Source organism: Aethalodelphis obliquidens, unplaced genomic scaffold (assembly GCF_003676395.1).
Source record: "Aethalodelphis obliquidens isolate GAN/ISIS:26980383/991018 unplaced genomic scaffold, ASM367639v1 scaffold22, whole genome shotgun sequence".
NCBI lineage: Eukaryota > Metazoa > Chordata > Mammalia > Artiodactyla > Delphinidae > Aethalodelphis > Aethalodelphis obliquidens.
The window spans coordinates 22,464,633-22,487,904 of NW_020837966.1; the positions used below are offsets into that span (position 1 = coordinate 22,464,633).

The window sequence follows — 23,272 nt, forward strand, 5'->3', positions numbered from 1 at the left end:
AATTAAAATGCTGAAATATTTTCATTACTGGTAAAGCTGGTTCAGAACTCCTTCTGGTATATTTACTACATGCGAGCAGGATCTGAGAAAGAGAGCCTGAATCTGTCTAAAGGCAAGCATTCAAGAATGGCACAAGAGGCGAGAGTTGGGGTGATGGAAACTGTCACCTCGACTATAATCAACTAAATGACTTTTCCCATGAGGGATCAGTGAAGGGTAAAGAGTTGAACTACAAGAACTTTGGTGTGTTGGTTAGCTGGGTAGTTTAATACATATTCTTCTCTCATGGGTTATAGATGGCAATCTTTTTCCTCCCTGGTTTTAGGAATTAACTAATAGTAAGTGCCCGTCCTCCCTGTCACTCATACACACCCACATACAAACGTGTGCACACACATACGGATGTATATACACACATACACACACAATATGTAAAACTCTTGGCTAGAGAATTTTCCAATTAAGAATATCACATTCTCTAACCTAGTGGTTCTCATCTGGAGTGATTTTGCCCCTCAGGGAGTATCTGACAATGTCTGGAGAGATTGTTGATTGTCACAACTTGGGAAAGGAAAGGGTGCTACTGGTCTCTCATGGGTAGAGGTCAGTGATGCTCCTACACGTTCTACAATGCGCAGGATATCTTTCCAAAGCAAAGAATTATCTAGTCCAAAATTTCAGTAGTGTTCAGGTTGTAAAACCTTAACCGTTTTGAGTAACTTAGTCTCCTTAGCAATTGTTCAGTGCTTCAGATATTCCTTTTTAGACTTCTACTCCCCAAGAAATTGCCAAAGAGCCTGGGAATTTACATGACTCCATGGGTGCATAGAAAGGGGCTCATAGCCCAAGTGATCAGGCCCGTGCTATCTTCTGATTCCCTTCTTGCTCTCACCATCATGCCCTGCGGTTAGCATTTAATGTCTAAGTCACCCAGTCATGACCAGCACCCCAGGCTGTTGTAAATTATGAGGCTGGCAAAATTGTGATTCTGCTGGTTCTTTTGCACTACCAGGGCCCAGAAATCCTCTGGTTTTGATTCTCCACCTCAAGTTTTGTTAAGTGGTGTGTTGGAGGACAGGGGGAACAAAAAGTGCCCACCAAACTGAACATGCATCATGAGACTGAAAAATGAGGCAGGGTAATTTACTCACAGGGTGGGATTGGGCAGACACAGATCTGGAAGCATTTGCAGCTGCATTCCACACTGCCAGTGGGCCATTGGGATAATGTTATAGTTAACCTAGGGTATAGGGATAGGTGCTTGGAAACAGGACGTGAATTCGTAAGTCAAGATTTATGAATGGCTAACTATCAGTAGTTTTGTGGCTGGGGGGAATAGTCAGTACAAGTTGTCATCATAGTTTGGGGACTAACGGGACTAACAGAGCATAGGGGCCATCTGGTCCTAATGATTATTAAATGATACCTATTAACTACAAAGCCCTTTGTAACAGAAGTGATTTACTGCCCAGTACAGTCCTGGGTAGGGTCAGAGGAAGCACAGGAGAAAATGTAAGAGCGCAAGATGACTTCAGTTGTGATAACAGCCATACGTGGTGCTAGGCCCCTCTGAGTCTTAGCCATATCATCTGTCCAACTCATCACTGGAGCCTGCAATGGTTAATTTTATGTGTCAAATTGGCTAAGCCACAGTTCCCAGATATTTGGTCACACATTATTCTAGGTGTTTCTGTGAAGGTATTTTTTTGGATGCGATTAACATTTAAATTGGTGAACATTAAGTAAAGCAGATTGACCTCTGTTATGTGGGTGGGCCTCATGTAATCAGTTGACCGCTTTTATAGAACAGAGTCTGACCTTGCCTGATGGCAAGAAGGAAGTCTGCCAGCAGACGGCCTGGGGGCTCAAACTGCAACTCATTCCAGAGTCTCCAGCCTCTTAGCTTACTCTGCACAAATGGGATTTAAGAAGCCCCACTATTGTGTGAGCCAGTTTCTCAAAATAAATCTCTGTATATCTGTATCTACATCTATATGCATATATACATATCCTGTTGGTTCTGTTTCTCTGGAGAACTCATACTAATACAGGTTTACTCTATCCTGGTATAGTGTCTCTGTGGTTTTCTATTCAGCTCTTCCTGTGTCCTCCCACAAAAGCCCATGGAAACTTCTGGATCTTCAATTTCCTTGTTGATCTTCTGCCTAGTTATTTTATCCATTATTGAAAGTGAAGTATTGAAATTTCCAACTATTGTTGAATTGTCTATTTCTCCCTTCATTTCTGTCCATTTTTAATCTTGTGTATTTGGACTCTATTTTAAGGTACACTTAGTTTATAATTGTTATATCTTCTGACGGGTTGACTTACTAGCATTATAAAGAATGTCCCTCTTTGTCTTTAGTAACAATGTTTTTCTTAAAGTTTGTTTTGGCTAATGGTAGCATAGCCACCCAAGATCTGTTTCGGTTACTTTTTCTTCCTTTTACTTTCAGCCTATAAACATTTTTGAATCAGAAGTTTTTCACTTCTGAACAGCATCTGGCTGGAAAATTTTCTTTAAGCTCTGCTTTCAAATTAGAGTGTTGAATCCATTTACATTTAATGTAATTATTAATACAGTAGAATTGACATCTAGCATTTTGCTATCTTTTCTGTCAATTTTTTTGTTTTTCTACTCCTCCCTTAGTACCTTCTTTCGTGTTAAATAATTGCTAGTGTATCATTTTACTTCCCTTGTTGCTTCTTTTTCTGTATTTAAAATTTTATTTTCTTAATGGTTGCCCTGAGGATTACAATTAGTCTGACCTAAAACAATGTATCAGATTAATACTAAATAGTAGTATACAGAACTTTTGCCCCAGTATATTCCTGTTATCTCCTCTCTGCTTTGTGCTGTTACTGTCATACAAATCACATCTTTATACAATGTAAACTCATCAATACAGTTTTATAATTATTGCTTCATGTCATTATCTTTTAATCAGGAGGAAAAAAGAGCTATAAAAAATACATATAGGGCTTCCCTGGTGGCGCAGTGGTTGAGAGTCCGCCTGCCGATGCAGGGGACACGGGTTCGTGCCCCGGTCTGGGAAGATCCCACCTGCCGCGGAGCGGCTGGGCCCGTGAGCCATGGCCACAGAGCCTACGCGTCCAGAGCCTGTGCTCCGCAATGGGAGAGGCCACAACAGTGAGAGGCCTGTGTACCGCAAAAAAAAAAAAAAAAAAATATACAGTGTCATATATTTTCCTTTACTGGTGCTTTTTATTCCCCTGTGTAAATTCAACTTAACATGTAGTGCCCTTTCATTTCAGCTTGAAGGAGTCACATTAATATTTCTTGTGGGACAGATATGGTAGCATCAAATTAAGTTTTTGTTCACCTGGGAATGTCTTAATTTCTCCTTAATTTTGAAGAATTGTCTTGAGGGACTTAGAATTTTTGGTTGATCATTAGCACTTTGAATATGTCATCCCACTGATAAATGTGGAAGACCTCGTAAATTTACATGTCATCCTTAAAAAGGGGCCATGGTAATCTTCTCTGTATCATTTCAGTTTTGCTATATGAGCTTCCAAAGCATACACTATGGGTCCCTCCATACTATAGTGGAAATGAGGAAGACTTGGAGGAAGCTACCTCTACTCCCTATCTTTTTATAAATCCTGCCTTTGCTACTCATAACCTGATTTATGGGCCATGCTATGTAAAATGTAGGACTTCCAAGGAAATAAAATTTTTCTTTTCTATCCAGTGATCTAAGTATAATCCCCACTATTGGAGCATCTGTTTTTGAAAAGCCTCTGCTCAAAGTCTTTGCCTAGATTCCAGTTTGCTACCGAATCATATGCAGAAGCATTCCATCTACATAGTTAATACATTTCTCACTTGTCACAGTGATGCTCGTTTTTGGGAAAGAGACACATGCCTTTCATTTGAAGAAGACATTATATTTACTTCATGGGGCACCTAACTAAAAACTGGTTATCGGTTCTCACTTACGGCCAATCTGTTCACAAATATCATTAGCAATAATGCCAGAATGACCATACAGTCTCTCCCCAAACTCATGTGCATTTTTTATGCAGTCCAATATTTTATTGTTAAAAAGAACATGTTCTATGGAGATACAATAAGATGATAGCAAGACTATAAATGTCCTGCAATTAGCAATCACTAATATGGTTTATTTTAGTCCAACACGCAGTGTTGTGACTGCTGTAGTTTGGTTTATATATGCATATATCTATCTATGAAGTACCCATGCATCCAGCCATATATCCCTCTATCTTTCCATCTAGCAAGTCAACTATCTATTAGTCAATCTGTTTGTAATCCATCTACAACATGTCTTTTTTTCTTCACAGAAATTCAATTTGATACTAGCATATGGTAGTTGCCTAATAAATATGTGTTAAGTTAAATTCTTGTGAGGAATAGAGAATAGTATAAAGCATTAGTACTCTTAAAGTTTGGGGCTGGGTACTTCTGTTTTGTAGGGTGCTACCTTACACAGTGTTGAACGCTTAGCATCAGCATCCCTGGCCTCCCAGTAGATGCCAGTATTACCCTGCCAGTTGTGATAAGGAAAAACATCTTCAGATATTGTGAAATGTCCTTCCCCTCTGCACTCAGTTGAGAACCACTGGTATAAAAGGCATGTTTTCTTCTTTCATCATAATATTACAAGTTCTTAAAAATCAGTAGTACATGATGCCTAAAGATGGGGTATTTATCGGATGAATGAATGTATTTCCATATGTGTTTCTCAGGTTTCCATTCTCACACATTGATTCATCCACTCACATATCATTCAACAAGCATTTATTGTATACTGTTTTTTTTTTTTTTTTTGGTACGCGGGCCTCTCACTGTTGTGGCCTCTCCCGTTGCGGAGCACAGGCTCCGGACGCGCAGGCTCAGGGGCCGTGGCTCACGGGCCCAGCCGCTCCGCGGCATGTGGGATCTTCCCAGACCGGGGCACGAACCTGTGTCTCCTGCATCGGCAGGCGGACTCTCAACCACTGCACCACCAGGGAAGCCCTATTGTATACTTCTTATGTGGCAAGTACTTTGCTAGGTAGTGGGAATGATTTGTGAAATATAAATCTCTGTTCTTATGCTGTTTACTGGCCTTGGTTAGAACCAGGGGGGAAAAAAAAGAACAAACGCCTAAACAAAAGTTATCACTGATAAGTATTCTGTTAATAAAAAAGCAGGAGGTTGTGAGGGGATGATGGGTGCCATTAGATTAGTGAACTAAGAAGGACTGTCTGAGGTGACATTTAATGTGAGCCCTGAGTAGTACGAGGACAGCAAAGCAAGGATGTGAATGAATTATTCAGTCATGTTGACGTATGTCTTATTCACACAAGGTTTATGTTAGGAGTGTAAAGAGGTGATCGTTTGCTGGCATATTGACTTATCTGTACATGTGAACAACACTGGAATATTTGTATGGAAATTTTTAGAAACTGTTCCAAACGAATTGAAGTCTGGCTCATTTTTAAATGACGGTGTATAATCCTACCAATGTAAAGATATGCACTCTCATAACAATGCCATGAATACTGGACCATTAAAAACACATGTGAGATATGCAGACTTTAAAACATCCTGTGACCAGAGCTGGACATTATTCAGAGAACATGACAAATATGATTTCTACCTTCCTGACATTGTATATCACTGGGGAGATGGGGGTGACCAGAGAAAATTGCTGAAAGAAAATCCTGGGGCTTCCCTGGTGGCGCAGTGGTTGAGAGTCCGCCTGCCGATGCAGGGGACGCGGGTTCGTGCCCCGGTCCGGGAAGATCCCACATGCCGCGGAGCGGCTGGGCCCGTGAGTCATGGTCGCTGAGCCTGCGCGTCCGGAGCCTGTGCTCCGCAGCGGGAGAGGCCACGGCAGTGACAGGCCTGCGTACCGCAAAAAAAAAAAAAAAAAAAAAGAAAAGAAAATCCTGGCCTGATAGATTTAAAAGAAAGCAGGGAAATGATGTTTATCTTGAGAATGACTTTCCTCTCTAACTTCGTTAGACCCCAAATCATTAATCAGACATTCCTAAATTTTCTTTAAATTCGAATTGGACTGAAATACCCATTTTAAGGTAGGCATAACTGAGTAAGGTGGCTGTATTTTAGATAATTATATATAGTTGTGGTAATGGAAAACTATGAACTTATGAGTATGTGGATTCATTTATAATTCCATTAGTGTAGATAATGAAATTAAGTATCAAATATCACCGAATCTATTATGTCACTCTTTGACCAATCACAATAAGATAGTCTGAACACTGGTTGTATTTCCTGTTTGAAGAGAAATCCTAGATAAATCTTTTGGGGTGTGCTCGCCTTTTGCAAGCTGGTTTATCTATTGGAAGTAAAAGGCTGTTAGCAAGCATGATTGAAATATTAATTAGAATGATGACTTCACTATCACATCTTCATCTTTTATGCTACACACTGGATCAAGTCAAAACTGGATCAAGCTGCCATTCAGGCATCTTGATGAAATGTGGAATTCTACAAAACAAAAATACAGACTACAAGGTAAGATAGTTCTTATCTGAGGACGGTATCGTTATAGCTGTTTGATTCGGACATTTCAGTGAAATCTGAAGTCCCTCCCACTGTTCTCTCTACAAGTATCCCTGGCATGTAAAAGTTGTGTCGCCAGAGAAGCCAAAGTCTATTTTTATACTGCAATTAAGTAATTGAGTGCAAAACTCAGTACAGTCAGTGGGAACGTGATTGGATGAATAAAGAAAGCCAGAGAAGATAATCATTTCAATTCTTTCCTTAATTTTGCTTTCTAGCATGGTAGTTAAAAATCACAGTCTGACAGGTCCAACTGTGCTTCGGAGTACAAACCCGACTCCTCCACAGCTGTGTACCTGCCGACAAATTATTTAGACTCTATCTTAGTTTACTCAACTGCAAAACAGAGTTTATAACACTTGTCTTCTTGACTTGTGAGGATTAAATGAAGTACTATACATATCATGCATATAACATAGCCAAGGCTTGATAAATAATAGCTTTATTGTGAGCAGTCTATATCCTCTGGAAGTGACTTAACAACAGAAACTGTGGGATTTTTCTTTTCTTGGTTTTGTGGTCTTTATTGATTATGAACCTATGTGACTCTGCATTGGTGCTTGAGGTAGAAAGAAAAATGGTTGCAGTGAGAGGGGGCAGTGTTTCCAGACTTGTGATGAAACTTTATATAGTTTTGCTCATTATGTGTCTCTCTGGCAGTTTTTTTTTTCTCCTCCCCATTTTCATAATTGAATATAATTATAATAATGAGCAATGTGTGAACAAAATTCACAATGAACGTAGTTCATACATTTCATTACCCCCATTTTCACAATTCTGGTTCCAACATAAATATCCCAAGGGAGACCTCCTTTAAGCCCCCTAAGAGGTCCTTGCCTACCCTATTCTCAGTTACGTCACCCAGTTTGTCTCTTGCATGGCGCTTACCATGACCATTATATTCATTTGTATTTCTCTTTGCCATCATTAAAATATAAATTCTACTAAGTCAGTGATGAAGTCTGTCTTGTCTTTCACTGTGTCTCTGGATGCTAGCTCTGTGCCTGGCACTTATAGACACTCAATATGTATTAGGTGCTGGAGATCTTTCCTTTTCTGTTCAAACCGTAATTGCCACTTGGTAGGCTTATGTCTTGGGTTGTTTTCTCACCGTCTCTTGTATAAACTTGAACTGAGACATTAAAGACATGCGGCTTTGTAGTTATTTGTTGCTATAAAACTGTGCTTTGGGGAAGATGAGGGAGACATCTCTTTGTAATCTTAGAATCTATCCTAAAGTTTCTTCTGTAGAGGTTATACATGCCACTCTCTGCTCTGATATAATTAATCCTTCAGGTTATATATTCAATACATGGAACTAACTGGATTTCTAAGAAACTGTTTCATTTACTACAGCATCCTTTTTATTGTGATGTGCCTACTATAAGAATTATTTTTGTTCTTGAAGAACATACGTGTTATTTTACTGGTAACCGTTAGCTAGCTAGCTTCATTTTACTTTGATTCTGATTGAATTATCTCCTCCTCAGAATACAGGACAGAACAAAGCTAAATTAATGTGACTAAGTGAATATACTTGGTACAATTAGTATGTTTTCCACCAGAAAGTTCATCACTACTTTAAGATTTAACCTTCATTTTCCATTAGAGGGTGTTGATTAATCTAGTACCATCTCTCCCTAACTTAAATCATATTAAATTCTTGCAAATTTTAGGTGCCAAGCATACCCAATTTACATACACACATACACAATTTATATACAAACATACACAATTTATATACACACGTTATCAGTTTACAATATAGCCATAAGGTAATTAGCAGTTGGTTACTGTTTGCTACTAATGAGGTCAAGGTTACATATCTACTGTTCCTCTGAGTCTATTTTTTGGTCCAGTTCCATTGCCACAGATTTTACCCTGACCCCTGGGCTGCTATTTCACAAATGCTGTTTGTCACCAGAGGGGGCCATGTAGGAGGATGTGATCAGTTCCCTGCCAACCCCCCGCCTCTACTGGTTAGGGCTCTCAGCATTTTCCTGACAAATGTGTGTGTGTGTGTGTGTGTGTGCCTGTGTGCGTGCGTGTGTGCATGTGTGCGCACGCACGTTGGAGGGGTTCCATCTTTGCATTCTCTGTGTGTCAGGCTGTGTTCACAGGGGTGGACCTTAAACTTTTTTAAAAATCAACAGGACCATGAATACCATCTTTATATGGAGAAGACAGGTTATTAAAAAGAGCTGGGGATAAGCTTTATTGTGAAACTGAGAAGCATTTTAGAATACCTACCTATCAGAATACCTATTCCATTCTTTTGAATACCTTTAATCAATAGCTCTTCCATTGGAACACAGATTAAATGACACTGAAGTGCAATCTAGGGGAAATGTGTGAACTGAAAGCCTAGAATTCAAGCAAAAAAAAAAAAATATATATATTTACATATGTGTATATACATATAAGCATCATTTATTTTGCTTTAATTTCATGATCTTAAAAAATATTTTTTCATTTAAAAGGGAGTTGTGGAACAAATGTTTATGTAATACTTTGGCGATTAAAAATTCACTGCTGCAAAGTTCATTTCTTTTTACCTTAAACACATGGAAACTTGATACAATTAATATTGTGAAGGAAATTATGGACAATAGGTTCCTTAATCCTTGGATTTTTGGTTTAATCTTTTATTATGGATTAAGATTTTTCTCAAACTAATTCAAAAATATGAGAGATGCTATAAAATATAATTAAAAACAATAATATTTACAGCTGATTCTCATTATTTAGGGTAGTTATATTCTATAAAGTTGCCGCAAATACTGATGGAATACCGAACCATTGTTCCTAAGGGGAAACACAGGGTTAGGTTTCTTAGAGCTTTTGATCACAACATTTTCTATAACCAATCAATACATAGCCTTGTTGTATGTATGTTTCTGTTTTAAGACGCTTCATTATATATATTGTTTATCCATTAACATTGATCTCAGGGCCAATAGCACTGTAACTCATTCCTGAATGAAACTTACCTAATACATGTGTTTTTGCTGCAAACTCGTCACAGCCTTTTTGAACTTAGGAACGGTAAACAGCACTTGAGCACCACACTTTTAAATAGTGAGCCATTTTATATAGTGAAATCACCAACAAAAAGCATTAAAACGAGGGAATTCCCTGGTGGTCCAGTGGTTAGGACTCTGTGCCTTCACTGTCAAGGGCATGGGTTCACTCCCTGGTCAGGGAACTAAGTCCCTGCAAGCAAGCTGCGTGGTGTGGCCAAAAAAGAAAAAAGGCCTAAATACAAGAAAAACTAAATAGACCGTGAGAAGGACACTTCTTTACAGTATGAGAACTGCAATAAAAAGGCAGAGCTACCTCCTTGTTCAAGGCAGCTGGAAACACTTGTATCAGGCAACTCAAAAATTTTTGATGCTTTGTACATATTTGTGAATGACCACAACAGTACTGTATTGATTTGGGGGCTACAGATAAATTTTAGTAGCTAGGTTAATTAGCAAATATAGAATCTGCGAATAATGAGGGCCACCTGCATATGCTTCTTAGGTTAGAAAAGAGAAAACTAGCTCCCCTTAGTCACTTAATGAGCCCATGGAAGACTTTGGTTTAGTATTGCCTTCCATCTCTCGGTTCCTGATTTGCTTAATTGAGGGGCAGATTCTAATTAACCATCCCTGACTAATACAATTTAGGAAGGAGCCATGTCTTCACCCCTTTCTCCTTCCCAACCCGTGGCCTTATTCTGGGAGCATAGCAGGCATTCAATTAATGCTTAAAGGACTGCATGAACCCCTTCCCTCATTGTAAGAGGAACTTTGTGGAACTGATGTTAACATCAAATGCCAATAAGGTGAGTGTAGCTGTAACCACATGCAAAAATGTTAGCTATGGTGACAATTGTAACGATTTTTAATAACATGGTAATTAGCATCTTGGTGAATTTATAAGTGATATACAGTTTAACACATTATTATAGGACATTTTTGCTATAAAGTAGGGATTGCCTGTTTAATATGTATGTTTAATATAATAATTAGTGGCTCCCTTAATGCAAGGGCAGGAGGAAAGATTGGTTAACAAAAGGTTAATTTTGCAGTTCATAAGGAGGAAGGACTTTCAAACCTATTGTCCTCTGAAAACATAAATGTAAATTTATAATAGTATCATACATATCAGCCTAACTCTGTTTCACTATTTTTATAAATATATTCTACCTGCATCTTTTTATTATTGAGGTTCCTTGCAAAACAAGTTGAACAAATAAACTATATAATTTTCTTCATGTTGAATTTGGTTTTATTTTTTATTTTTCTTCCTCAGAGGGAATTAAATATTCCAGCAGTGGAAAGATGGCCTAATCACTCTGGCCATCCCCTTGACTTTCTTATAACAGTGTTTAAGGCCACTGATAAAAACTTACAACATAAGTAATTGGTTTACTTAAGCAGTCAAGTATGAAATTTTTTGGAATATTGATATTTTCAATTAACCATTCTTCAAATTAGAGACTTTTTTTTTTTGGTGGTACGCGGGCCTCTCACTGTTGTGGCCTCTCCCGTTGCGGAGCACAGGCTCCGGACGCTCAGGCTCAGGGGCCGTGGCTCACAGGCCCATCTGCTCCGTGGCATGTGGGATCTTCCCGGACCAGGGCACGAACCCGTGTCCCCTGCATCGGCAGGCAGATTCTCAACCACTGCGCCACCAGGAAGCCCCAAATTAGAGACTTTTAAAGGATACCTTTTGATTCTTTTTTGAAATGATGACTGGCTGCCTTAGAAGTGTTAGACCTATGCCTTTTCAAAATGATTGTCAGCAAACATAATGAGCCTTGGATCAGTCCAGTAGCTTAGGTAACATATGTTTGCGGAAGGATTCTTAACATCCTGCTGACTGTGCTGGTCCTGTAGAGCCTCACAGCAGGGAAATTCTCTTGCAGTTCAGCTTATGAAACCTTTGCATGTTTGGAAATACTCCTGAGGCAGGATTTATACTTACCTTTGAATCCACGTTCTTATTTTGATAGCAGTGTTAAACAGGAGAAAGAAAGGCTCACAATGATTCATGTTGCATTTTTCATAAATGTTAAAACTATTATTTGTGTGTCACTCTTTATTGCATTTTCTGCTATGTACAAGCTCTGGAAATGATAAAGGTGTTTCTTACGAATTCACAATCCAGCAATGCTGACTCCATATGTTAAGTCCTATAAACTTATCTAAATGACAGACGCACCATTTTCATCAAAGAGGCTTTAAGTCAGGACTGTAAAAGCTTGTGTTGTTACTGCAAACAGGGAAAATGTTGCTTGAATGAGTCCTAATCTTTTAGGCACTGACTTTGTGATATGTGCACATGTCTAATGACAAAGTTTTGCTTGCCTCTACCGTATACTTATTAATGCTATTTTACTTATGGAAATAAAGAGTCATCTTTTTAAGTCATTCATTCAGTACATCCTTTTAAAGTAATTCTTTTCTAAGTATAAAATTTTTATATTAGAAACGTCTACAGCACTAGAGTAGAAATTAATACAGCCAACATAATTAGTAAGTTTGATTCACCACGCCCCAGGAGATAAATATTGTTGGGAGGAACATTTATATTCTTGCATAAATAAAGTACCAATGCTTTTTAATGATTTTTATCAACCTGACTTATGGTTTATGGGAAGACCCAATAAATGTTTATTGATTGTTTGGATGTAAGTATATAGATACAGCATAATGCTTTAGGTTAGTTTATAAGACATTATCTTTCCTTTAAATAATGAACTGTTGATGCATTATTAAAATTTAGAAATGCTGAGGTAGAAAATGTAAATGGAAACTTTTTAGCTGGAAAAGAAATAGATTGGATATCTAAACTAGCTGGATCTTTCCCAGTTTTCCTGGAAGAAAAAAAAAGCAAATGTAAAATAAACAGAAGCCAATAATATGGAATATTTGTTGAGAAATCAAAGATCAGGCAGGATATGTTCTAATGTTTGAGATACTGGCTATTCCTCATCATCTTTCACCTCTGTGCTCCTCTCAAAGGTTCCAAATGATTATTCTCAGCCCCTCTGACTTGAAGATATCATTGAATTCATGTTTGTGTGTTACATTGTGCTTTGTAACATGGATACGAGGAAAGGCTGTACAAGATTTTTAACAATAAATGTTAGAATCAAGGAGGTTATTTTTGAGTCCATTGACTTAAGTAGAAAAAGAGGGAATTCCTTGGCGGTCCAGTGGACTCTGTGCTTCCAGTGCAGGGGGCACAGGTTTGATCCCTGGCCTGGGAACTAAGATCCTGCAAGCCATGTAATGCAGCCAAAACAATAAAATTAATAATAAAAAAGAAATTATCAGAGCTCACATTACCCATGTAATATTATTTAGCTACATATGCTTAGAAAAGCAAAGTAGGATTGTAGTTTGTGAGCGTTACTCTAAAAACAATGACCAAAACCAAATTATACCAAGATTCTTCATGATATATTAGGCATCTAAGAGAAACCCGTCCATTTACTTTCTTTTTTTTCACGTTACTATCGTTACTGTATTTTGAAAGGTAGCCATTCATTAAATCCTTAAAAGTAATTCTTATTTTAAAAAATTTTCAATTTATTGAAACTTTAAAGAAAACCCAGTTGACCCATTTCTCTATATTCTCCATATCTATATCTATGAGCTTGTTTTTTTTTTTTTTTTTTTTTTAATTTTTATTTATTTATTTTTGCGGTTCGCGGGCCTTTCACTGTTGTGGCCTCTCCTGTCGCGGAGCACAGGCTCCGGATGCGCAGGCCCAGCGGCCATGGCTCACGGGCCCAGCCGCTCCGTGGCACGTGGGATCTTCCCGGATCGGGGCACGAACCCGTGTCCCCTGCATCGGCAGGCGGACTCTCAACCACTGCACCACCAAGGAAGCCCGAGCTTGTTGTTTTTAAGATTCCACATATAAGAGAGATCATACAGTATTTATCTTTCTGTCTGAATTATTTTATTTAGGATTATGTTGTTGAGGTCCATCTATGTCGTCACGGAAGGCAAGATTTCATTCTTTTTTTTGTGGCTGAATAATACTCCATTGTGTATATATACACACTTCTTTATCCATTCATCCATTGATAGACGTTTAGGTTGTTTCCATATCTTGGCTATTGTAAATAATGCTGCAGTGAACATGGGGAGGGTGCAGATTTTTTTTTCTGAAATGAAATTAATATATTAATAACAGTACACCATGTAGGAACTAATAATTAAATCAACATAGTTAATAAATTCAATTCACCACATCGCAGGACGGAACACATCTTGACCTTTAGAAGTGAAGCTGACCAGAATTCACCTTTCAAACTATAATGCATGACAATATATGTCTAAATGGTAGGGAGTCAATGTCATTGATTTATTCTTTTTTATTTATTTAATAGACATTTATGGGAGGCTTACTGTGTGCCAGACACTGTAATGCTGTTCTAAGATATTTTAGATTGCTTATTGTAATCCTACTTACTAAAATGATAATTTATAGATAGATGAAATTTTGACTCTTTTTTTTTTCCTTCCTTTTTAACTTCACAATTCAACTGAGTAAATTTTAAAGATCTAATTGGCTTTAATGAAAGACTCATGAATCAGGCAGCATCCCATCTAGTGAGTAGAGAGGAGCTCCATGCTACAGAAAGGGAAAGGATTTTAAAAGCAAGACAAGGAAGTCATAAACAAAAAAGATGATTTCAGGCTCAGGCAACCTACCTATAGGGGAAGCAGTCTGTGTGGCAGATTTTGTCACCTTCCTTTGGGGGTTGGAGATGGTCCTATGACAGATTACCTCACTGATGCTAACCAGAAAGTTCTTGATTGACCAGTTAGGACTACATTTTTGGGGGAGGTCTCAGCTTCAGTTAGGTTAGGTATTAAGCTCTAGTTAGGTAGCGTGGCCTAGCATAAGTGACTCCATGTTGGGCCTGTGTTTGTTTGTTTTTAACACTTTCTTTTTTGGGTGTTATAGCCATAAATATGATTCCACCAAGTCATTTCTGTTTGTAAGCACACTTTTCCTTCTAATCCGCATCCCAACAGTTTGGAGATCCCAAGGGTTTAGAGAGAGAGCTGGATTTCACATTTCTTGAGAGGGCCCATAAGAGTGATAAGGAGCTAAAGGTCCATACAGAATCACCGTCCTTCCATGAATGGTTACCATTTCAAAGAAGCTAGGGAAGAAGTCAAAGAGCACACAGTGTTCGATTGCAAGAGTTATTAGTGCCCCAGAGCCACAAAAGGAACAGCTGCTTGAACATTACTTGCCTTTTGACTAATGGGCAAAAGCACTGCATGGGACTTACATGTGTAAGTCTTAAAAATAATACCACCAACAAAAAATATATTAAAAAGTAGCATTAAGTCATGAGAAGAGAGGGGTCATGGATGCAGAATTACCACGTTTGGTTCTTTGGAAGTGTGTGAGGGGGGAAATGATTTTTCCTTCTAGTTTCTTGGCTGAGACCCCCCTGTAATAAAAAAAAAAAAAAAAGAAAAATCAACATGTGGGAAAAGAAAAAAAGTTTAATAACATGTATATCTCCTGTATATATGGAAGATATCCAGGAAAACTGAGTAACTCTCCAAAATGGCCCAAGTGATAACCTTAAACCATCTTCAGCAAAGATAAAAGGAAGATATTTAGTGATAGGAGAGGAGTCCAGTTAAGTGAGTTTATGAGGAAAAAGCACAGTGAACAAGGGTATCATATCCATGTAAGTCATTGTTTTCTCCATGAATAGGAGTTTCTAGAGTTTTACAGTCATTCTTCTCTTCCTGGTACAGAGAGGGAGACACCCTTAGAAATGGGGAGATTACCCTCATAAATGAAAATAGTGTAACTGTCTCTCACAGAAGAGTAACTTCTACTCACTTTTTAGAACTTATCCTGTGTTTGCTGTTTCTTAAAATAATCAGCCTAAAATGATCCGTATGCCAAAGAGGCATATTTGGGCCTGGTAAGTTCTGCTCCCCTTAAAAAGGAAGGCTTTTTTCTGTTCTGAATCATCCATCTCTACCAGAGTCCTTAAAAACATAAAGGAAAATGTTAGCCCTATTCTAAGAGAATGAAAAAATCAGTTCTCTACCTCTAGGTAATGCAGTTGAATTTGGAAGTATTATCAAGTGAAACGCAATTTGCTAAGCACATGAAAAGGGCCCAGGAAGCAAAGCAATGGCAGTGGCTTTTCTTTTGCACTTCCTTTACTATTTGCTCTTTACCGAATGGCAGACTGCTTGTCTAGTGAAGAGGTATGCTCTGTTCCCTTGTTCCAGGCTTAGGTGACCATACGTAGATTTGTACAATCATCTGCCAACTCTTAACTCTCCCTCATTTGGTTTGAGTTTAGAAGATGGACCCATAGCACGCCTCCTACCTGGGGGAGGATGGGAGTTGGAATCACTGCACAAGTCCCTCTAAAGAAATACTCGTCTAATTTTCATCCAGCTCACCATCTTTTTACGTCTTTGACGTGGTGAGGAGGTTAGGACCCTTCTTGGTGAATGCTATGATTTATCCATCATATTCTTTGGAAGGTATTTCTTGAGTGTCTTGGTGTCTCAGCTGAAATTTCTATTTTAGCAACCCATTATACACTGAATTCCTTACTTGATAAATGTTTTGGTTTTTCTCCAAACTGAAAACTACACCTGCCTGTCATCGAGTTCAGATCTGTACTCCAATATATAGATTTTTATATTTTTACAGATAAATTGCAAGTGATGAAAACTGAGCTCACATTAGTTAATGTCAAATATGGAATTTATTATTTCATATAAGAAAACTGTGAAAATATGGATGGATCTGGCCTTACAGATACTGATATGAGGACTCAGATGCTTTCACCTCTCATATCTGTCTCTCCTTCTATCTGTGTGTACGTTTCACTTTTTCTTTAAATTGACTTATCCATGAATTTAGAACCATGGTCACTGGCAGTTTTTGATCCATGCTTTCATAAATTCATGACCACAGGGGAAAAGAGGCTTTGGGAATTCTCAGGGTATCGTTTTCATTACTTACACTTGGGCCACACATTCATATATCACAGTGACCTGGAGAAGTCAGGGGTTGTGGATGCCCCACCTTAGACCATGAGGCCACACCTGGGACAAAATGCGTGGGAAGTTATTTTTTTAAAAAAGGTAGGATTATAGACACATAATAGCTGTTCATCATATCATGACAAAAGCACTGTAAGGGGGGAAATATAGACTTAAATCAGAGCAGAATAGTTAAAGCAATGTACATATGATTTTTTTTAGGTTTGTTGAAATATATACGCATATAATGACGGCACTTAAAGTGCATAGTGAAGTCGGGGGGACAGGGTGAACGATAGCAAGTGTGGAGAGGAGAATATGTGCATTGGGAAGGACAGAAAGAGGTGTTGGGAATTCTGAAGTTAGTGAGAGGGGCATAGATGGGAGAGGTACCAAGCAAAAGGACTAGAACAGAGACATGGTTAGAGGATGGGGAGATAAATATGAGGGCGAGAGCCAAAGATAATGAGAGAAAAGGACCAGAGATTGACACGGGGAAGACAAGAGATCAAAAAGGTGTCCTTTGTTGTAAGAAAATTAAAGTGATATTATTGTTATCTTCATCATCATCTTTGCATTTGCTCTCCGTTGGCAAGTAGAACATTTTGGCATTATTAGGAGGCATATTGTACTTCGGGGATTGTGGGTGACGTTGATTTCATACTTACAAAATGCCTTTCAATATGGTATGAACCAGTGTAATAATAACAGTTCTTAAGTAGTGCTATTTTTAATCAATGGGAGATAGAACATCATATATTTTAAAATCCTACAATACTTCAGACACTGAAGAGAGAACAAAACTGTATCCAGTCGTGCCTGAATGCTGTGCATTATAGCAGTACCCCTTCTGATAGAACGCTTGAAATATCATTCGGCTGTTACTTCTCCCTGGGTTTGCTTTGTATCCCATGGAGATGATCTGACCTTAAGCTTTTGTTAGCTTCAAAGAGCGCTCCATTCTTGCCTCATCTCTGTGGGACTAAAGAAACAGACCCTCGGTTAACAACAGGAGACCAAATTGATTTTAATATTGTGATTTCTTTACTCTGATGCAGAAAATGTCTCGGCCATCTCGGTGGGCTAGTGATTATAGAGCTGAATTAGACTTCAAAATACAAACTAACTCTGTAGGTCTGTTATAGCTCTAAGGTCCAGAGGTAGCGTGTATTAGGTGGCCCACTTGATAATCATCTGTGATTATGTTAATGGACTCCTAAGTGGACTTGTTACCTCCATCGGAGGGTATACAACCGAACTTCTTCACTGTTTTCAGTGGTTATGAGTCCCAGGAAGAAACAGTGTATCAGCCTGTGAATGTTGGTTGGATATATCCAGTGAGATCTCCCTCAGAATTTCCGCCCGGTATGCTAAATAGGCATAAAAATGTGTTCTTCTAGGAAATATCTATTGGAGGTTGAGATAATATAGTGGGTTGAATTGTTAAAAACAGAATCCTGTGAATCACAGATCGGACCCAAATGTATCTTGACTAATAATTTTCTTTAACATTTGTATATATTTACTTCTTGAAAGAGAAAACAGCAGCTTTATTGAGAGATAATTCACATACCATGCAATTTACTCTTTGAAGTGTACAATTACGTGGTTTTTAATACGTTTGCAGAGTTGTGCAACTATCAACACTAATTGCAGAACATTTTCAGCTCCACAGAAAGAAACTTTTTACTTGTTAGCATCACTCCCTATCCCCCTCCCCATTCCCCACCCCGGGCAACCATTAATCTACTTCCTGTCTCTGTGGATTAAAATATTCTGGACATATCATATAAGTGGAATTGTACAATAACCACACAATATATGGACTTTTGTGTTCCACTGTTTTCAATTAGCATGACTTTTTCAAGGCTTATCCACATTGTAGCATGTTTCAGGACTTCTTTCTTTTGACTAATAATTTTAAGGGTACATGTAAGGTGAAGCCCTGTGTAAAACTGGGCCCCTTGCATGCTCTCATGCAGCAAGAAAGGACGTGGGAACTTCACTGGAGCTTGGGGACTTCTTCCTGCTTCCTGTGCCTTGTGATTACCTGAGGGAGAAGTACTTGACTTCCGGTGAAGTTCCCACGTCCTTTCTTGCTGCCTCAGAGCATACATGCTGCCCAGTTTCACACAGGAGGTCTCTAAGTGATGTGTGCCATTCTCATTACTTGTACAAAGGAGTATTTTGATCATAAAAATCTCCATTTTATGTTCAGATAATAACACCACTTTTTTCAATAGACTATGCCCCACTAACCTTAACATCCCGGGTCATTTACCATAGGCAGTGTTAGACAGTCCACATTTCACAGATAAGGACTCTCTCACTAGTCAGTGCCATTAACTTACTTGCAAGGAAGTCTGTCATTATCTCCATTAGCTGGAGATTGGACTGGGCCACCTCATTTATTTCTGAGAGGTGTTCTCTTGGTAAAGGGAGATATTGAATGGCAGACCTGCTGTTCAACCATATTCTTCCTAAATTTTTTCCTCAGTGATGTGGTTACAGAGATGAATGAAACAGCCCCTGCTCTCAAATATTTTTACAATCTAATGAGGGGAACACAAAACTAACATCACAGATAAGGAATCTAAAACCCCAAACATGGTATGTGGCACAGAACAAGTCTTTCAACAGATAGCGATTTTTTAAAAGTAGTATGAACGGTGCAATGGTGAAGTGCTATAACATGGTTAAATACTGTGAGAAGGATAAGGTTTTTAGTGGATAATGCAATTGGTACATGTTTCAAGTTTACTCATTCTGCTGACATTTATTGAATAATTTCCCATGTGCCAGACACTATAGGAGGATAGATGAGACAGAATTCCTGCTTCCCATGAGCTTTCGGTCTTGGAGGGAACATAGCCAGCTAAATAAATAACACATTGTGGCATTACACTAAGTGAAGTAAGTCGAAGACAAATACTGTTCTTACTTGATTGTGTATATTCTCACTTATCTTTAGAACCTAAAGAAGTTGAACTCACAGAAATGGAGAGTAGAAGGGGGGCTGAGGTGTGGGTGCTATGGGGAGATGTTGGTCAAAGGGTACAAACTTACAGTTGAAAGGTGAATAAGCTCTGGGGATCTAATGTAAAACAGGGTGATTATAATTAGCAATACTGTATTACATACATGAAAGTTAAGAGACTAGATCTTAAATGTTAACACCCCACAAAAAATGGGTAATTATGTGAGGTGATGGAAATGTTTTTAAAAAAAACACATTATGATAAGGGTGCTTTGAAAATTTATTGGTTATCTTTCAGAAGAGCAGCACAGTTGATCTCCAGAAATGCAGAATCAAGGTACAAGTTAAATCTTGAGGGATGAATCAGCACTTGCTGGGGTAAAGCAGGAAGATAAAATGCTTTCAGCGGGTTGGGGGAGGAGAAGGGGAGTGAGATGGGCAAAGTATAAGGGAACGCAGTGGGCCCAAGGAATTGTAAATATTTACCGTTTGTTCCATTTTGGGTGATAAGGAGAGAAAATGGTGGGTAAGTAGATTAGGCCAGGTGATAAATAATGTCGATAGGAATAAATTATAATAAAAATTTCCAATATTGCTACCAATTTTTGAGAACTTGCTATGTTCCAGGTACAATATTAGGTAGAAATGTTCCAGCACTGAATGCTCATAGCATATTTGGAGGACATAGTATCTTGATTTTATAAATGACAGTCTAGTCCAACAGCAAATTAGAACTGTGTTGGTGAAAACCCATTCTCTTTCCATGAGTTTGCACATGGTGAGAGAATGGGTTTATATGTTACGCTCCCATAGGCTAGGAGGTTGCACATTGTACTAACCTGATTGGGAAGCAGTGAAACTACATCAGCAATGATGGGTGGCTTCAGGACGACAATTAGTCCCCATCTATAGTTTGCATCTGTGTGCCTCTGCGAACAGCCATGGTAACACAGAAACCTACAAATAGTGAGCTTGCTTGGAAATATGACATTTAAAAAAAAAGTCCACTTCCCTTTGCCTTCCATCCAGGTCGTAGCACCTGGTCCCACTTTAACACAAAATGCTTAAGCTCATCTACCTAGAAGATTTCAGTAGGGGAATGACAGGATCACTACTGGGTTTCAGAAAAACAAACTGGTCAAGAATTTGAAGGGAAAAAGTGGGAAACTTAGAGAACATGGAGTTAGAGAAAATTGTTGCCATAATGGACAGCAATAAGGTAGTAAGAGTAAGAGTTGCCTCTCTAGAGAGGCAACCATAGATCAACTGACAGAAACGAAAATAATAAGATTTGTTTAGGACACTGAGGGGACTCAAGCTTTTAACTCTGATCGTGGCAGGCTTGGTGGGGGGTGACGGTGCTGAGATATAAACTGCCATGAGAGGAAAATAAATGCACCTCTGGATTTGCTGAGTTTGAGGAATCTAAAGGTTGAGGTTTGGGTCTTTCAGGTGGAGATAGCTTATAGGCAGGCAGGAATTTGATCTGAAGCAGAATCACTGGGGGAGAAGACATGGATTTCAGTGACGTGGTTCAGTTGTCTTCGCGGGAGTGAAGGGGAAAGCACATTCAATGAGAAAGACTGAATGATTCTTGCTCTCGTGAGTTTATAGTCTAGTGAGAGATAAATATCATCAGATATCATGCCAGTGAATGTGTACTTACAAATTTGTATACATGTTCTGATGGGAAAAGTCTTACTTCTGGTGGGGGAAACCCCAGTGTAACTGAAGCCTGTGATAGTGAAAGGCCTTCTAAGTAAGTAAAGGCGGGTTGGGAAATGAAAGGTAAGAGTTGTCTCTGCAAAAGGTGATGGAAGTGAAGAGTGATCCAGACGGAGGCAGAGGCTTGTGGCAAGAGACAGTTTGGAGTGTTTGGGAAGTTAGGAGCGAAAGAGAGAGCAGTGAGGGATGTGTGCAGGATCTAGACCATTCTGAACTTGTGGAACTGTTGCAGGAAGGCGGGGGACCCCTTCCAGGGCCCAAGAGTGTGCTCTTGTCTAACACTCAGAATGAATTGTCGAAAGAGACACAGGTGCTGACAAAACAAAAGACTTTATTGGGAAGGGGCTCCCCGGTGGAGAGCAGCAGGGTAAGGCAAGCCAGGAGAACTGCTCTGTCACGTGGCTTGCAGTCTCAGGTTTTACGGTAATGGGATTAGTTTCCTGCTTGTCTCTCGCCAGTCATCTTGCTTCGCCCGTATTTGTTCTGTCTCAGCGTCCTTCTTGGTGTTGTGTGCATCTCTCAGCCAAGACGGACTCCAGCGAGAGGGCTTCTGGGAGGTGGCAGGTGTCTCCTGTCTCCTCCTTTTGGCCCCTCCTGAGCTCTCCCGGTTAGTTTTTGGTGGCAGCACCTTGTTCCTTATGGGGACCTCTTGTTGCAAGACAACTCGTGCAATTTGTTACCATTGTGCCTCGCCAAGGCAGGTGGTTTCCGGCAACCGTTTCCTGAGAGAACAAGGTAAGACTTTTATATGTTTCCTAAGAGTGAGATACCAAATTAGGTTTTCCTATCTAAACAATTGTTAACCTTCATCTTCTTTACCTGGATAATGCAGTCCAGGTAGGGAGTGCTGTGGAACCAGAGCAAAATAGAAGGAAATCATCATCTCCCCAGAGGGTCTGCATTAGGAGAGGGGGGAGTCTCATGAAGCTTTCGCCACAGCTTTTTCTGCGTGCACGAATAGGCATGGCCGGCTTAGTCCACAGGCCACGTTTTTGTGACACATGTCTGGAGAAACTAGATTGTTCCAGCTATACATCGCCGCCCCCAAAAATAAGGAGAATGCAAAAGAACACTTTTTGCTGCTTCAGAGAATTGATTGCCAGCCTCTAGTGGCAACTGTAACCCAAGAAATAAGCAAAAGTGACTTGTCAGAGTCAGCAGTTATCTTCTGAGTACATTATCCTCTGTTGAGTGATTCAATACATAATGGAGGTGATTTCTGGTTGCTCAGAGAATGGATTTCTTTGCAATTGCCTAGCTCTTTGCAGAGACTCAGCATTGTCTAGTTAAAAGTGTAAGGAGCAAAATGCGGAAATCGTGCTGTGAAAATCACTTGTAAAAAGATACATCATTGCCATACAGTAGTTACCCTTGTTGTGTGATTACTATATGGAAATTGCCTCCTTGCCTGGGATCTTCTTGCACAGAGAAGTCCCGCTTCGGGTGGTTGGATGGCAGCTTTATCAATTACTCTCTGATAAATTACACGGTAGTTATACCTGATCATGGATAAATGTTACTTCCTTTTTGACTCTTTTAGATCTGTTGCATTCAGGTTGTATGACACACCACAACATTAATGAAAGAAGCATACTTCTAGTGTATCATTTATTAAGGCTAATGGTATGTTAGTAGCAAAGGATGATAGTTTGAGATCTCTCATTCAAGGGAAAGATCTCTAACAAGGAAGATATTATCATGGCTAAAAGTCACTTTTAGTTCACATCAAGTTTCATCAAAACATTTAGGAGACACCTTCTTTGTCACTGTCATCTGAGAGTGACTCAGGATATTCCAATCGTTGACTGAAAAAAATGCACAATGTAAGAGTTGTGAGTTAAATTTTATTGGGGGCAAAGTGAGGACCATAGCCCAGGAGACAGCATTTCAGATATCTCTGAGGAGCTGCTTCAAAGAGGAGGGGAGATCAGTGCATACGTAATTTTGGTGAAGAGGGGGATA

General features: G+C 39.2%; 1 protein-coding gene and 1 non-coding gene across 6 annotated transcripts in view; one reads left to right on the forward strand and one right to left on the reverse strand.

Annotated features, from left to right (window-relative positions):
• Positions 1-23,272, forward strand: part of CHL1 (cell adhesion molecule L1 like) — a 199,673-nt gene that overhangs the window by 76,301 nt on the left and 100,100 nt on the right. The window contains exon 2 of one of the 5 annotated variants that reach the window (XM_027121418.1): positions 19,106-19,192. The exons of the other annotated variants lie outside the window; for them this stretch is intronic. The gene's annotated coding sequence lies outside the window, so the exon portion shown is untranslated. The remainder of the gene's footprint in view (positions 1-19,105; positions 19,193-23,272) is intronic. 5 annotated transcript variants of the gene reach the window in all.
• LOC113628180 (U6 spliceosomal RNA) lies at positions 3,443-3,545 on the reverse strand. Its single transcript, XR_003435917.1, has one exon. It is a non-coding gene; the product is annotated as a U6 spliceosomal RNA (small nuclear RNA).